We start from the raw sequence: 16743 nt of genomic DNA on the forward strand, positions 1-16743 counted from the left end.
CCATGCTGGCTAGTGTTATATTTAGGGTTGCTGTGAAAGAGCGAATACGGAGGGTCCAGTTGCATGTGGGGCTGCATAAAGGCTCCCCTGGGGAGTTCACTTGTACACAAAGCCTTCCTTTAGGGGCACTTCTGGATGGGCAAATGGGGCTTGAAACTCTTTTTCTGTGGCCCGAGTTTTCAGTCTTCTGCCATGCTGTCTAGGGTTATATTTAGGGTTGCTCGTAAACAGCGAACACGGAGGGTCCAGTTGCATGTGGGGCTGCGTAAAGGCTCCCCTGGAGAGCTCAGTTGTACCCAAAGCCTTTCTTTGGGGGCACTTCTGGATGTTTGAATGGGGCTTGAAACTCTTTTTCTGTGGCCCGAGATTTCAGTCTTCTGCCATGCTGCCTAGTGTTATATTAAGGGTTGCTCCGAAACAGCGAACCCGGAGGGTCCAGTTACATGTGGGGCTGCGTAAAGGCTCCCCTGGGGAGTTCACTTGTACTCAAAACCTTCCTCTGCGGGCACCTTTGAATGGGCGAAAGGGGCTCGGAAAGCGTTTTCTGGGGCCCTAGTTTTCAGTCGTCTCCCTTGCCAGCTAGGACTATGTTTATTGTTGCTCGAAAAGAGCGAACCCGGAGGGTCCAGTTGCATGTGGGGCTGCATAAAGGCTCCACTGGGGAGTTCACTTTTACCCAAAGCCTTCCTCTGGGGGCACTTTTGGATGGTCCAAGGGGAATCGCAATGCGTTTTCTCTGGCCCGAGTTTTCAGTCTTCTCCCATGCCGGATAGGGATATATTTAGGGTTGCTCGTAAACAGCGAACACGGAGGGTCCAGTTGCATGTGGGGCTGGGTAAAGGCTCCCCTGGGGAGTTCACTTGTACCCAAAGCCTTCCTTTGGGCGCACTTTTGGATGGTCCAAGGGGAATCGCAATGTGTTTTCTGAGGCCCGCATTTTCAGTCTTCTCCCAGTGCGCTGAGGGCTATATTTAGTCTTGCGGTGAAAGAGTGAACCCGGAGGGTCCAGTTGCACGTGGGGCTGCATAAAGGCTCCCCTGGGGAGTTCACTTGTACCCAAAGCCTTCCTTTGGGGGCACTTCTGGATGGGCGAATGGGGCTTGTAACGCTTTTTCTGGGGCCCGATTTTCCCGTCGTCTGCCATGCGGGCCAGGGTTATAATTAGGGTTGCTGTGAAAGAGCGAATACGGAGGGTCCAGTTGCATGTGGGGCTGCATAAAGGCTCCCCTGGGGAGTTCACTTGTACCCAAAGCCTTCCTCTGGGGGCAGTTCTGGATTGGCGAACGGGGCTTGAAACTCTTTTTCTGTAGCCCGAGTTTCCAGTCTTCTGCTATGCTGGCTAGGGTTATATTTAGGGTTGCTCGTAAACAGCGAACACGGAGGGTCCAGTTGCATGTGGGGCTGCGTAAAGGCTCCCCTGGGGAGTTCACTTGTACCCAAAGCCTTCCTCTGGGGGCACTTTTGAATGGGCGAAAGGGGATCGGAAAGCGTTTTCTGGGGCCCGAGTTTTCAGTCTTCTGCCATGCTGGCTAGGGTTATATTAAGGTTTGCTCGGAAACAGCGAACCCGGAGTGTCCAGTTGCATGTGGGGCTGCGTAAAGGCTCCCCTGGGGAGTTCACTTGTACCCAAAGCCTTCCTTTAGGGGCACTTCTGGACGGGCGAATGGGGCTTGAAACGCTTTTTCTGGGGCCCGAGTTTTCAGTCTACTGCCATGCTGGCTAGTGTTATATTTAGGGTTGCTGTGAAAGAGCGAATACGGAGGGTCCAGTTGCATGTGGGGCTGCATAAAGGCTCCCCTGGGGAGTTCTCTTGTACCCAAAGCCTTCCTTTAGGGGCACTTCTGGACGGGCAAATGGGGCTTGAAACTCTTTTTCTGTGGCCCGAGTTTTCAGGCTTCTGCCATGCTGGCTAGGGTTATATTTAGGGTTGCTCGGAAACAGCGAACCCGGAGGGTCCAGTTGCATGTGGGGCTGCGTAAAGGCTCCCCTGGAGAGCTCAGTTGTACCCAAAGCCTTCCTTTGGGGGCAATTCGGGATGGGCGAACGGGGCTTGTAACGCTTTTTCTGGGGCCCGAGTTTTCAGTCTTCTGCCATGCTGGCTAGTGTTATATTAAGTGTTGCTCGGAAACAGCGAACCCAGAGGGTCCAGTTGCATGTGGGGCTGTGTAAAGGCTCCCCTGGGGAGTTCACTTGTACCCAAAGCCTTCCTCTGGGGGCACTTTTGAATGGGCGAAAGGGGCTCGGAAAGCGTTTTCTGTGGCCCGAATTTTCAGTCCTCTCCCATGTCGGTTAGGGCTATGTTTAGTGTTGCTCGGAAAGAGCGAACCCGGAGGGTCCAGTTGCATGTGGGGCTGCATAAAGGCTCCCCTGGGGAGTTCACTTGTACCCAAAGCCTTCCTTTGGGGGCACTTCTGGATGGGTGAATGAGGTTTGAAACGCTTTTTCTGTGGCCCGAGTTTTCAGTCTTTTGCCATGCTGGCTAGTGTTATATTTAGGGTTGCTGTGAAAGAGCGAATACGGAGGGTCCAGTTGCATGTGGGGCTGCATAAAGGCTCCCCTGGAGAGGTGAGTTGTACCCAAAGCCTTCCTTTGGGGGCACTTTTGGATGGTCCAAGGGGAATCGCAATGCGTTTTCTGAGGCCCGCTTTTTCAGTCTTCTCCCATTGCGCCGAGTGCTGTATTTAGGCTTGCGGTGAAAGAGTGAACCCGGAGGGTCCAGTTGCATGTGGGGCTGCATAAAGGCTCCCCTGGGGAGTTCACTTGTACTCAAAACCTTCCTCTGCGGGCACCTTTGAATGGGCGAAAGGGGCTCGGAAAGCGTTTTCTGGGGCCCTAGTTTTCAGTCGTCTCCCTTGCCAGCTAGGACTATGTTTATTGTTGCTCGAAAAGAGCGAACCCGGAGGGTCCAGTTGCATGTGGGGCTGCATAAAGGCTCCCCTGGGGAGTTCACTTTTACCCAAAGCCTTCCTCTGGGGGCACTTTTGGATGGTCCAAGGGGAATCGCAATGCGTTTTCTCTGGCCCGAGTTTTCAGTCTTCTCCCATGCCGGATAGGGATATATTTAGGGTTGCTCGTAAACAGCGAACACGGAGGGTCCAGTTGCATGTGGGGCTGCGTAAAGGCTCCCCTGGAGAGCTGAGTTGTACCCAAAGCCTTTCTCTGGGGGCACTTTTGGATGGTCCAAGGGGAATCGCAATGCGTTTTCTGAGGCCCGCTTTTTCAGTCTTCTCCCATTGCGACGAGTGCTGTATTTATGCTTGCGGTGAAAGAGTGAACCCGGAGGGTCCAGTTGCATGTGGGGCTGCGTAAAGGCTCCGCTGGGGAGTTCACTTGTACTCAAAACCTTCCTCTGCGGGCACCTTTGAATGGGCGAAAGGGGCTCGGAATGTGTTTTCTGGGGCCCGCTTTTTCAGTCTTCTTCCATTGCGCCGAGGGCTCTATTTGGCTTGCGGTGAAAGAGTGAACCCGGAGGGTCCAGTTGCATGTGGGGCTGCATAAAGGCTCCCCTGGGGAGTTCACTTGTACCCAAAGCCTTCCTCTGGGGGCACTTTTGAATGGGCTAAAGGGGCTCGGAAAGCGTTTTCTGGGGCCTAGTTTTCAGTCGTCTCCCTTGCCAGCTAGGACTATGTTTATTGTTGCTCGAAAAGAGCGAACCCGGAGGGTCCAGTTGCATGTGGGGCTGCATAAAGGCTCCCCTGGGGAGTTCACTTGTACCCAAAGCCTTCCTCTGGGGGCACTTTTGGATGGTCCAAGGGGAATCGCAATGCGTTTTCTGTGGCCCGAGTTTTCAGTCTTCTGCCATGCTGGCTAGGGTTATATTAAGGGTTGCTCGGAAAGAGCGAACACGGAGGGTCCAGTTACATGTGGGGCTGCATAAAGGCTCCCCTGGGGAGTTCACTTGTACCCAAAGCCTTCCTTTGGGGACACTTTTGAATGGGCGAAAGTGGCTCGGAAAGCGTTTTCTGGGGCCCGAGTTTTCAGACGTCTCCCATGCTGGCTAGGGATATGTTTAGTGTTGCTCGGAAAGAGCGAACCCGGAGGGTCCAGTTGCATGTGGGGCTGCATAAAGGCTCCCCTGGGGAGTTCACTTGTACCGAAAGCCTTCCTCTGGGGGCACTTTTGGATGGGCGAATGGGGCTTATAACGCCTATTCTGGGGCCCGATTTTTCAGTCGTCTGCCATGCGGGCCGGTGTTATATTTAGGTTTGCTCGGAAACAGCGAACCCGGAGGGTCCAGTTGCATGTGGGGTTGCATAAAGGCTCCCCTGGGGAGTTCACTTGTACCCAAAGCCTTCCTTTGGGGGCACTTTTGGATGGGCGAATGTGGCTCGGAAAGCGTTTTCTAGGGCCCGAGTTTTCAGTCGTCTCCCATGCTGGCTAGGGATATGTTTAGTGTTGCTCGGAAAGAGCGAACCCGGAGGGTCCAGTTGCATGTGGGGCTGCATAAAGGCTCCCCTGGGGAGTTCACTTGTACCGAAAGCCTTCCTCTGGGGGCACTTCTGGATGGGTGAATGGGGCTTGAAATGCTTTTTCTGTGGCCCGAGTTTTCAGTCTTTTGCCATGCTGGCTAGTGTTATATTTAGGTTTGCTCGGAAACAGCGAACCCGGAGGGTCCAGTTGCATGTGGGGTTGCATAAAGGCTCCCCTGGGGAGTTCACTTGTACACAAAGCCTTCCTTTGGGCGCACTTTTGGATGGTCCAAGGGGAATCGCAATGTGTTTTCTGAGGCCCGCATTTTCAGTCTTCTCCCAGTGCGCTGAGGGCTATATTTAGTCTTGCGGTGAAAGAGTGAACCCGGAGGGTCCAGTTGCACGTGGGGCTGCATAAAGGCTCCCCTGGGGAGTTCACTTGTACCCAAAGCCTTCCTTTGGGGGCACTTCTGGATGGGCGAATGGGGCTTGTAACGCTTTTTCTGGGGCCCGATTTTCCCGTCGTCTGCCATGCGGGCCAGGGTTATAATTAGGGTTGCTGTGAAAGAGCGAATACGGAGGGTCCAGTTGCATGTGGGGCTGCATAAAGGCTCCCCTGGGGAGTTCACTTGTACCCAAAGCCTTCCTCTGGGGGCAGTTCTGGATTGGCGAACGGGGCTTGAAACTCTTTTTCTGTAGCCCGAGTTTCCAGTCTTCTGCTATGCTGGCTAGGGTTATATTTAGGGTTGCTCGTAAACAGCGAACACGGAGGGTCCAGTTGCATGTGGGGCTGCGTAAAGGCTCCCCTGGGGAGTTCACTTGTACCCAAAGCCTTCCTCTGGGGGCACTTTTGAATGGGCGAAAGGGGATCGGAAAGCGTTTTCTGGGGCCCGAGTTTTCAGTCTTCTGCCATGCTGGCTAGGGTTATATTAAGGTTTGCTCGGAAACAGCGAACCCGGAGTGTCCAGTTGCATGTGGGGCTGCGTAAAGGCTCCCCTGGGGAGTTCACTTGTACCCAAAGCCTTCCTTTAGGGGCACTTCTGGACGGGCGAATGGGGCTTGAAACGCTTTTTCTGGGGCCCGAGTTTTCAGTCTACTGCCATGCTGGCTAGTGTTATATTTAGGGTTGCTGTGAAAGAGCGAATACGGAGGGTCCAGTTGCATGTGGGGCTGCATAAAGGCTCCCCTGGGGAGTTCTCTTGTACCCAAAGCCTTCCTTTGGGGGCACTTCTGGATGGGTGAATGGGGCTTGAAACGCTTTTTCTGTGGCCCGAGTTTTCAGTCTTTTGCCATGCTGGCTAGTGTTATATTTAGGTTTGCTCGGAAACAGCGAACCCGGAGGGTCCAGTTGCATGTGGGGCTGCGTAAAGGCTCCCCTGGGGAGTTCACTTGTACCCAAAGCCTTCCTCTGGGGGCACTTTTGAATGGGCGAAAGGGGATCGGAAAGCGTTTTCTGGGGCTCGAGTTTTCAGTCGTCTGCCATGCCGGCTAGGGCTATGTTTAGTGTTGCTCGGAAAGAGCGAACCCGGAGGGTCCAGTTGCATGTGGGGCTGCATAAAGGCTCCCCTGGGGAGTTCACTTGTACTCAAAACCTTCCACTGGGGGCACTTTTGAATGGGCGAAAGGGGCTCGGAAAGCGTTTTCTGGGGCCCAATTTTTCAGTCTTCTCCCATTGCGCCGAGGGCTATATTTAGGCTTCCGGTGAAAGAGTGAACCCGGAGGGTCCAGTTGCATGTGGGGCTGCGTAAAGGCTCCCCTGGGGAGTTCGCTTGTACCCAAAGCCTTCCTCTGGGGGCACTTCTGGATGGGCGAAAGGGGCTTGTAACGCGTTTTCTGGGGCCCGATTTTTCAGTCTTCTACCATGCAGACCAGGGTTATATTTAGGGTTGCTGTGAAAGAGCGAATACGGAGGGTCCAGTTGCATGTGGGGCTGCATAAAGGCTCCCCTGGGGAGTTCACTTGTACCCAAAGCCTTCCTCTGGGGGCACTTTTGGATGGTCCAAGGGGAATCGCAATGCGTTTTCTGTGGCCCGAGTTTTCAGTCTTCTGCCATGCTGGCTAGGGTAATATTAAGGGTTGCTCGGAAAGAGCGAACACGGAGGGTGCAGTTGCATGTGGGGCTATGTAAAGGCTCCCCTGGGGAGTTCACTTGTACCCAAAGCCTTCCTTTAGGGGCACTTCTGGACGGGCGAATGGGGCTTGAAACGCTTTTTCTGTGGCCCGAGTTTTCAGTCTACTGCCATGCTGGCTAGTGTTATATTTAGGGTTGCTGTGAAAGAGAGAACCCGGAGGGTCCAGTTGCATGTGGGGCTGCATAAAGGCTCCCCTGGGGAGTTCTCTTGTACCCAAAGCCTTCCTTTAGGGGCACTTCTGGACGGGCAAATGGGGCTTGAAACTCTTTTTCTGGGGCCCGATTTTCCAGTCGTCTGCCAGGCGGGCCAGGGTTATATTTAGGGTTGCTGTGAAAGAGCGAATACGGAGGGTCCAGTTGCATGTGGGGCTGCATAAAGGCTCCCCTGGGGAGTTCACTTGTACCCAAAGCCTTCCTTTGGGGGCACTTCTGGATGGGTGAATGGGGCTTGAAACTCTTTTTCTGGGGCCCGAGTTTTCAGTCTTCTGCCATGCTGGCTAGTGTTATATTAAGGGTTGCTCGGAAACAGCGAACCCAGAGGGTCCAGTTGCATGTGGGGCTGTGTAAAGGCTCCCCTGGGTAGTTCACTTGTACCCAAAGCCTTCCTCTGGGGGCACTTTTGAATGGGCGAAAGGGGCTCGGAAAGCGTTTTCTGGGGCCCGATTTTCCAGTCTTCTGCCATGCTGGCTAGGGTTATATTAAGGGTTGCTCGGAAACAGCGAACCCGAAGGGTCCAGTTGCATGTGGGGCTGCGTAAAGGCTCCCCTATGGAGTTCACTTGTACCCAAAGCCTTCCTCTGGGGGCACTTTTGAATGGGCGAAATGAGATCGGAATGCGTTTTCTGGGGCTCGAGTTTTCAGTCGTCTGCCATGCCGGCTAGGGATATGTTTAGTGTTGCTCAGAAAGAGCGAACCCGGAGGGTCCAGTTGCATGTGGGGCTGCATAAAGGCTCCCCTGGGGAGTTCACTTGTACCCAAAGCCTTCCTCTGGGGGCACTTTTGAATGGGCGAAAGGGGCTCGGAAAGCGTTTTCTGTGGCCCGAGTTTTCAGTCGTCTCCCATGCTGTCTAGGGTTATATTTAGGGTTGCTCGTAAACAGCGAACCCGGAGGGTCCAGTTGCATGTGGGGCTGCATAAAGGCTCCCCTGGGGAGTTCACTTGTACCGAAAGCCTTCCTCTGGGGGCACTTCTGGATGGGTGAATGGGGCTTGAAACGCTTTTTCTGTGGCCCGAGTTTTCAGTCTTTTGCCATGCTGGCTAGTGTTATATTTAGGTTTGCTCGGAAACAGCGAACCCGGAGGGTCCAGTTGCATGTGGGGTTGCATAAAGGCTCCCCTGGGGAGTTCACTTGTATCCAAAGCCTTCCTTTGGGGGCACTTTTGGATGGTCCAAGGGGAATCGCAATGTGTTTTCTGAGTCCCGCATTTTCAGTCTTCTCCCAGTGCGCTGAGGGCTATATTTAGTCTTGCGGTGAAAGAGTGAACCCGGAGGGTCCAGTTGCACGTGGGGCTGCATAAAGGCTCCCCTGGGGAGTTCACTTGTACCCAAAGCCTTCCTTTGGGGGCACTTCTGGATGGGCGAATGGGGCTTGTAACGCTTTTTCTGGGGCCCGATTTTCCAGTCGTCTGCCATGCGGGCCAGGGTTATATTTAGGGTTGCTGTGAAAGAGCGAATACGGAGGGTCCAGTTGCATGTGGGGCTGCATAAAGGCTCCCCTGGGGAGTTCACTTGTACCCAAAGCCTTCCTCTGGGGGCAGTTCTGGATTGGCGAACGGGGCTTGAAACTCTTTTTCTGTAGCCCGAGTTTCCAGTCTTCTGCTATGCTGGCTAGGGTTATATATAGGGTTGCTCGTAAACAGCGAACACGGAGGGTCCAGTTGCATGTGGGGCTGCGTAAAGGCTCCCCTGGGGAGTTCACTTGTACCCAAAGCCTTCCTCTGGGGGCACTTTTGAATGGGCGAAAGGGGATCGGAAAGCGTTTTCTGGGGCCCGAGTTTTCAGTCGTCTGCCATGCCGGCTAGGGCTATGTTTAGTGTTGCTCGGAAAGAGCGAACCCGGAGGGTCCAGTTGCATGTGGGGCTGCATAAAGGCTCCCCTGGGGAGTTCTGTTGTACTCAAAACAATCCTCTGGGGGCACTTTTGAATGGGCGAAAGGGGCTCGGAAAGCGTTTTCTGGGGCCCGCTTTTTCAGTCTTCTCCCATTGCGCCGAGGGCTATATTTAGGCTTCCGGTGAAAGAGTGAACCCGGAGGGTCCAGTTGCATGTGGGGCTGCGTAAAGGCTCCCCTGGGGAGTTCGCTTGTACCCAAAGCCTTCCTCTGGGGGCACTTTTGAATGGCGAAACGGGCTTGGAATGCGTTTTCTGGGGCCAGAGTTTTCAGTCTTCTGCCATGCAGACCAGGGTTATATTTAGGGTTGCTGTGAAAGAGCGAATACGGAGGGTCCAGTTGCATGTGGGGCTGCATAAAGGCTCCCCTGGGGAGTTCACTTGTACCCAAAGCCTTCCTCTGGGGACACTTTCGGATGGTCCAAGGGGAATCGCAATGCGTTTTCTGTGGCCCGAGTTTTCAGTCTTCTGCCATGCTGGCTAGGGTTATATTAAGGGTTGCTCGGAAAGAGCGAACACGGAGGGTGCAGTTGCATGTGGGGCTGCGTAAAGGCTCCCCTGGGGAGTTCACTTGTACCCAAAGCCTTCCTTTAGGGGCACTTCTGGACGGGCGAATGGGGCTTGAAACGCTTTTTCTGTGGCCCGAGTTTTCAGTCTACTGCCATGCTGGCTAGTGTTATATTTAGGGTTGCTGTGAAAGAGCGAATACGGAGGGTCCAGTTGCATGTGGGGCTGCATAAAGGCTCCCCTGGGGAGTTCTCTTGTACCCAAAGCCTTCCTTTAGGGGCACTTCTGGACGGGCAAATGGGGCTTGAAACTCTTTTTCTGTGGCCCGAGTTTTCAGGCTTCTGCCATGCTGGCTAGGGTTATATTTAGGGTTGCTCGGAAACAGCGAACCCAAAGGGTCCAGTTGCATGTGGGGCTGCGTAAAGGCTCCCCTGGAGAGCTAAGTTGTACCCAAAGCCTTCCTTTGGGGGCACTTCTGGATGTGTGAATGGGGCTTGAAACTCTTTTTCTGGGGCCCGAGTTTTCAGTCTTCTGCCATGCTGGCTAGGGTTATATTAAGTGTTGCTCGGAAACAGCGAACCCAGAGGGTCCAGTTGCATGTGGGGCTGCGTAAAGGCTCCCCTGGGGAGTTCTCTTGTACCCAAAGCCTTCCTTTAGGGGCACTTCTGGACGAACAAATGGGGCTTGAAACTCTTTTTCTGTGGCCCGAGTTTTCAGGCTTCTGCCATGCTGGCTAGGGTTATATTTAGGGTTGCTCGGAAACAGCGAACACGGAGGGTCCAGTTGCACGTGGGGCTGCATAAAGGCTCCCCTGGGGAGTTCACTTGTACCCAAAGCCTTCCTTTGGGGGCACTTCTGGATGGGCGAATGGGGCTTGTAACGCTTTTTCTGGGGCCCGATTTTCCAGTCGTCTGCCATGCGGGCCAGGGTTATATTTAGGGTTGCTGTGAAAGAGCGAATACGGAGGGTCCAGTTGCATGTGGGGCTGCATAAAGGCTCCCCTGGGGAGTTCACTTGTACCCAAAGCCTTCCTCTGGGGGCAGTTCTGGATTGGCTAACGGGGCTTGAATCTCTTTTTCTGTAGCCCGAGTTTCCAGTCTTCTGCTATGCTGGCTAGGGTTATATATAGGGTTGCTCGTAAACAGCGAACACGGAGGGTCCAGTTGCATGTGGGGCTGCGTAAAGGCTCCCCTGGGGAGTTCACTTGTACCCAAAGCCTTCCTCTGGGGGCACTTTTGAATGGGCGAAAGGGGATCGGAAAGCGTTTTCTGGGGCCCGAGTTTTCAGTCGTCTGCCATGCCGGCTAGGGCTATGTTTAGTGTTGCTCGGAAAGAGCGAACCCGGAGGGTCCAGTTGCATGTGGGGCTGCATAAAGGCTCCCCTGGGGAGTTCTGTTGTACTCAAAACAATCCTCTGGGGGCACTTTTGAATGGGCGAAAGGGGCTCGGAAAGCGTTTTCTGGGGCCCGCTTTTTCAGTCTTCTCCCATTGCGCCGAGGGCTATATTTAGGCTTCCGGTGAAAGAGTGAACCCGGAGGGTCCAGTTGCATGTGGGGCTGCGTAAAGGCTCCCCTGGGGAGTTCGCTTGTACCCAAAGCCTTCCTCTGGGGGCACTTTTGGATGGGCGAAAGGGTCTTGTAACGCGTTTTCTGGGGCCCGATTTTTCAGTCTTCTGCCATGCAGACCAGGGTTATATTTAGGGTTGCTGTGAAAGAGCGAATACGGAGGGTCCAGTTGCATGTGGGGCTGCATAAAGGCTCCCCTGGGGAGTTCACTTGTACCCAAAGCCTTCCTCTGGGGACACTTTCGGATGGTCCAAGGGGAATCGCAATGCGTTTTCTGTGGCCCGAGTTTTCAGTCTTCTGCCATGCTGGCTAGGGTTATATTAAGGGTTGCTCGGAAAGAGCGAACACGGAGGGTGCAGTTGCATGTGGGGCTGCGTAAAGGCTCCCCTGGGGAGTTCACTTGTACCCAAAGCCTTCCTTTAGGGGCACTTCTGGACGGGCGAATGGGGCTTGAAACGCTTTTTCTGTGGCCCGAGTTTTCAGTCTACTGCCATGCTGGCTAGTGTTATATTTAGGGTTGCTGTGAAAGAGCGAATACGGAGGGTCCAGTTGCATGTGGGGCTGCATAAAGGCTCCCCTGGGGAGTTCTCTTGTACCCAAAGCCTTCCTTTAGGGGCACTTCTGGACGGGCAAATGGGGCTTGAAACTCTTTTTCTGTGGCCCGAGTTTTCAGGCTTCTGCCATGCTGGCTAGGGTTATATTTAGGGTTGCTCGGAAACAGCGAACCCAAAGGGTCCAGTTGCATGTGGGGCTGCGTAAAGGCTCCCCTGGAGAGCTAAGTTGTACCCAAAGCCTTCCTTTGGGGGCACTTCTGGATGTGTGAATGGGGCTTGAAACTCTTTTTCTGGGGCCCGAGTTTTCAGTCTTCTGCCATGCTGGCTAGGGTTATATTAAGTGTTGCTCGGAAACAGCGAACCCAGAGGGTCCAGTTGCATGTGGGGCTGCATAAAGGCTCCCCTGGGGAGTTCTCTTGTACCCAAAGCCTTCCTTTAGGGGCACTTCTGGACGAACAAATGGGGCTTGAAACTCTTTTTCTGTGGCCCGAGTTTTCAGGCTTCTGCCATGCTGGCTAGGGCTATATTTAGGGTTGCTCGGAAACAGCGAACACGGAGGGTCCAGTTGCATGTGGGGCTGCGTAAAGGCTCCCCTGGAGAGCTCAGTTGTACCCAAAGCCTTCCTTTGGGGGCACTTCTGGATGGGTGAATGGGGCTTGAAACTTATTTTCTGGGGCCCGAGTTTTCAGTCTTCTGCCATGCTGGCTAGTGTTATATTAAGGGTTGCTCGGAAACAGCGAACCCAGAGGGTCCAGTTGCATGTGGGGCTGTGTAAAGGCTCCCCTGGGTAGTTCACTTGTACCCAAAGCCTTCCTCTGGGGGCACTTTTGAATGGGCGAAAGGGGCTCGGAAAGCGTTTTCTGGGGCCCGATTTTCCAGTCGTCTGCCATGCGGGCCAGGGTTATATTTAGGGTTGCTGTGAAAGAGCGAATACGAAGGGTCCAGTTGCATGTGGGGCTGCATAAAGGCTCCCCTGGGGAGTTCACTTGTACCCAAAGCCTTCCTTTAGGGGCACTTCTGGATTGGCGAACCGGGCTTGAAACTCTTTTTTAGTAGCCCGAGTTTCCAGTCTTCTGCCATGGTGGCTAGGGGTATATTTAGGGTTGCTCGGAAACGGCGAACCCTAAGGGTCCAGTTGCATGTGGGGCTGCGTAAAGGCTCCCCTTGGGAGTTCAGTTATACCCAAAGCCTTCCTTTAGGGGAACTTCTGGACGGGCGAATGGGGCTTGAAACGCTTTTTCTGTGGCCCGAGTTTTCAGTCTTCTGCCATGCTGGCTAGGGCTATATTTAGGGTTGCTCGGAAACAGCGAACCCGGAGTGTCCAGTTGCATGTGGAGCTGAGTAAAGGTTCCCCTGTAGAGCTCAGTTGTACCCAAAGCCTTCCTTTGGGGGCACTTCTGGACGTGTGAATGGGGCTTGAAACTCTTTTTTTGGGGCCCGAGTTTTCAGTCTTCTGCCATGCTGGCTAGTGTTATATTAAGGGTTGCTCGGAAAGAGCGAACCCGGAGGGTCCAGTTGCATGTGGGGCTGCATAAAGGCTCCCCTGGGGAGTTCACTTGTACCCAAAGCCTTCCTCTGGGGGCACTTTTGAATGGGCGAAAGGGGCTTGAAACTCTTTTTCTGGGGCCCTAGTTTTCAGTCGTCTCCCATGCCGGCGAGGGATATGTTTATTGTTGCTCGAAAAGAACGAACCCGGAGGGTCCAGTTGCATGTGGGGCTGCATAAAGGCTCCCCTGGGGAGTTCACTTGCACCCAAAGACTTCCTTTGGGGGAACTTTTGGATGGTCCAAGGGGAATTGCAATGCGTTTTCTGAGGCCCGCTTTTTCAATCTTCTACCATGGCGCCGAGGGATATATTTAGGATTGCGGTGAAAGAGTGAACCCGGAGGGTCCAGTTGCATGTGGGGCTGCATAAAGGCTCCCCTGGGGAGTTCACTTGTACACAAAGCCTTCCTTTAGGGGCACTTCTGGATTGGTGAACGGGGCTTGAAACTCTTTTTCTGTAGCCCGAGTTTCCAGTCTTCTGCCATGCTGGCTAGGGTTATATTTAGGGTTTCTCGTAAACAGCGAACCCGGAGGGTCCCGTTGCATGTGGGGCTGCGTAAAGGCTCCCCTGGGGAGTTCACTTGCACCCAAAGCCTTCCTTTGGGGGCACTTTTGGATGGTCCAAGGGGAATCGCAATGCGTTTTCTGAGGCCCGCTTTTTCAGTCTTCTCCCATTGCGCCGAGTGCTGTATTTAGGCTTGCGGTGAAAGAGTGAACCCGGAGGGTGCAGTTTCATGTTGGGCTGCATAAAGGCTCCCCTGGGGAGTTCAGTTCTTCCCAAAGCCTTCCTCTGGGGGCACTTCTGGATGGGCGAATGGGGCTTGTAACGCGTTTTCTGGGGCCCGATTTTTCAGTCGTCTGCCATGCGGGCCAGGGTTATATTTAGGGTTGCTGAGAAAGAGCGAATACGGAGGGTCCAGTTGCATGTGGGGCTGCGTAAAGGCTCCCCTGGGGAGTTCAATTGTACCCAAAGGCTTCCTTTGGGGACAATTTTTAATGGGCGAAAGTGGCTCGGAAAACGTTTTCTGGGGCCCGCTTTTTCAGTCTTCTCCCAGTGCGCCGAGGGATATATTTAGGCTTGCGGTGAAAGAGTGAACCCGGAGCGTCCAGTTGCATGTGGGGCTGCGTAAAGGCTCCCCTGGGGAGTTCACTTGTACCCAAAGCCTTCCTCTGGGGCACTTCTGGATGGGCGAATGCGGCTTGTAACGCTTTTTCTGTGGCCTGAGTTTTCAGTCTTCTGCCATGCTGGCTAGGGATGTGTTTAGTGATGCTCGAAAAGAGCGAACCCGGAGGATCCAGTTGCATGTGGGGCTGCATAAAGGCTCCCCTGGGGAGTTCAGTTGTACCCAAAGCCTTCCTTTGGGGGCACTTTTGGATGGGCGAATGGGGCTTATAACGCGTTTTCTGGGGCCCGATTTTTCAGTCGTCTCCCATGCGGGCCGGTGTTATATTTAGGTTTGCTGTGAAAGAGCGAATACGGAGGGTCCAGTTGCATGTGGGGCTGCATAAAGGCTCCCCTGGGGAGTTCACTTGTACCCAAAGCCTTCCTTTGGGGGCACTTCTGGATGGGTGAATGGGGCTTGAAACGCTATTTCTGTGGCCCGAGTTTTCAGTCGTCTGCCATGCCGGCTATGGATATATTTAGTGTTGCTCGGAAAGAGCGAACCCGGAGGGTCCAGTTGCATGTGGGGCTGCATAAAGGCTCCCCTGGGGAGTTCAGATGTACCCAAAGCCTTCCTTTGGGGGCACTTCTGGGGTGGGTGAATGGGGCTTGAAATGCTTTTTCTGTGGCCCGAGTTTTCAGTCTTTTGCCATGCTGGCTAGGGTTATATTTGGGGTTGCTCGGAAAGAGCGAACCCGGAGGGTCCAGTTGCATGTGGGGCTGCATAAAGGCTCCCCTGGGGAGTTCAATTGTACCCAAAGCCTTCCTCTGGGGGCACCTTTGAATGGGCTAAAGGGGTTCGGAAAGCGTTTTCTGGGGCCCGAGTTTTCAGTCGTCTGCCATGCCGGCTAGGGCTATGTTTAGTGTTGTTCGGAAAGAGCGAACCCGGAGGGTCTAGTTGCATGTGGGGCTGCATAAAGGCTCCCCTGGGGAGTTCACTTGTACCCAAAGCCTTCCTCTGGGGCACTTCTGGATGGGCGAATGCGGCTTGTAACGCGTTTTCTGTGGCCCGAGTTTTCAGTCGACTCCCATGCTGGCTAGGGTTATATTTAGGGTTGCTCGTAAACAGCGAACACGGAGGGTCCAGTTGCATGTGGGGCTGCATAAAGGCTCCCCTGGGGAGTTCACTTGTACCCAAAGCCTTCCTTTGGGGGCACTTTTGGATGGGCGAATGGGGCTTATAACGCGTTTTCTGGGGCCCGATTTTTCAGTCGTCTGCCATGCGGGCCGGTGTTATATTTAGGGTTGCTGTGAAAGAGCGAATACGGAGGGTCCAGTTGCATGTGGGGCTGCATAAAGGCTCCCCTGGGGAGTTCACTTGTACCCAAAGCCTTCCTTTGGGGACACTTTTGAATGGGCGAAAGTGGCTCGGAAAACGTTTTCTGAGGCCCGCTTTTTCAGTCTTCTCCCAGTGCGCCGAGAACTATATTTAGGCTTGCGGTGAAAGAGTGAACCCGGAGGGTCCAGTTGCATGTGGGGCTGCGTAAAGGCTCCCCTGGGGAGTTCACTTGTACCCAAAGCCTTCCTCTGGGGGCACATTTGAATGGGTGAAAGGGGCTCGGAAAGTGTTTTCTGGGGCCCGAGTTTTCAGTCGCCTCCCATGCCGGCTAGGGTTATATATAGTTTTGCTCAGAAACAGCGAACACGGAAGGTCCAGTTGCATGTGGGGCTGCATAAAGGATCCCCTGGGGAGTTCAGATGTACCCAAAGCCTTCCTTTGGGGGCACTTCTGGATGGTCCAAGGGGAATCGCAATGCGTTTTCTGAGGCCCACTTTTTGAATCTTCACACCTGGCGCCGAGTGCTATATTTAGGCTTCCGGTGAAAGAGTGAATCCGGAGGGTCCAGTTGCATGTGGGGCTGCATAAAGGCTCCCCTGGGGAGTTCGCTTGTACCCAAAGCCTTCCTCTGGGTGCACTTCTGGATGGGCGAATGGGGCTTGTAACGCGTTTTCTGGGGCCCGATTTTTCAGTCGTCTGCCATGCGGGCCAGGGTTATATTTAGGGTTGCTGAGAAAGAGCGAATACGGAGGGTCCAGTAGCATCTGGGGCTGCATAAAGGCTCCCCTGGGGAGTTCACTTGTACCCAAAGCCTTCCTTTGGGGGCACTTCTGGATGGGTGAACGGGGCTTGAATCTCTTTTTCTCTGGCCCGAGTTTTCAGACTTCTGCCATGCTGGCTAGGGCTGTGTTTAGTGTTGCTCGAAAAGAGCGAACCCGGAGGGTCCAGTTGCATGTGGGGCTGCATAAAGGCTTTCCTGGGGAGTTCACTTGTACCCAAAGCCTTCCTTTGGGGGCACTTTTGGATGGGCGAATGGGGCTTATAACGCGTTTTCTGGGGCCCGATTTTTCAGTCGTCTGCCATGCGGGCCGGTGTTATATTTAGGGTTGCTGTGAAAGAGCGAATACGGAGGGTCCAGTTGCATGTGGGGCTGCATAAAGGCTCCCCTGGGGGGTTCACTTGTACCCAAAGCCTTTCTTTGGGGGCACTTCTGGATGGGTGAATGGGGCTTGAAACAACTTTTCTTTGGCCAGAGTTTTCAGTTTTCTGCCATGCTGACTAGTGGTATATTAAGAGTTGCTCGGAAACAGCGAACACGGAGGGTCCAGTTGCATGTGGGACTGCATAAAGGCTCCACTGGGGAATTCACTTGTACCCAAAGCCTTCCTTTGGGGTCACTTCTGGATGGGCGAATGGGGCTTGAAACGCTTTTTCTGTGGCCCGAGTTTTCAGTCTTTTGCCATGCTGGCTAGTGTTATATTAAGGG

Source organism: Anas platyrhynchos, chromosome 29, assembly GCF_047663525.1.
Source record: "Anas platyrhynchos isolate ZD024472 breed Pekin duck chromosome 29, IASCAAS_PekinDuck_T2T, whole genome shotgun sequence".
In the NCBI taxonomy this organism is placed as follows: domain Eukaryota; kingdom Metazoa; phylum Chordata; class Aves; order Anseriformes; family Anatidae; genus Anas; species Anas platyrhynchos.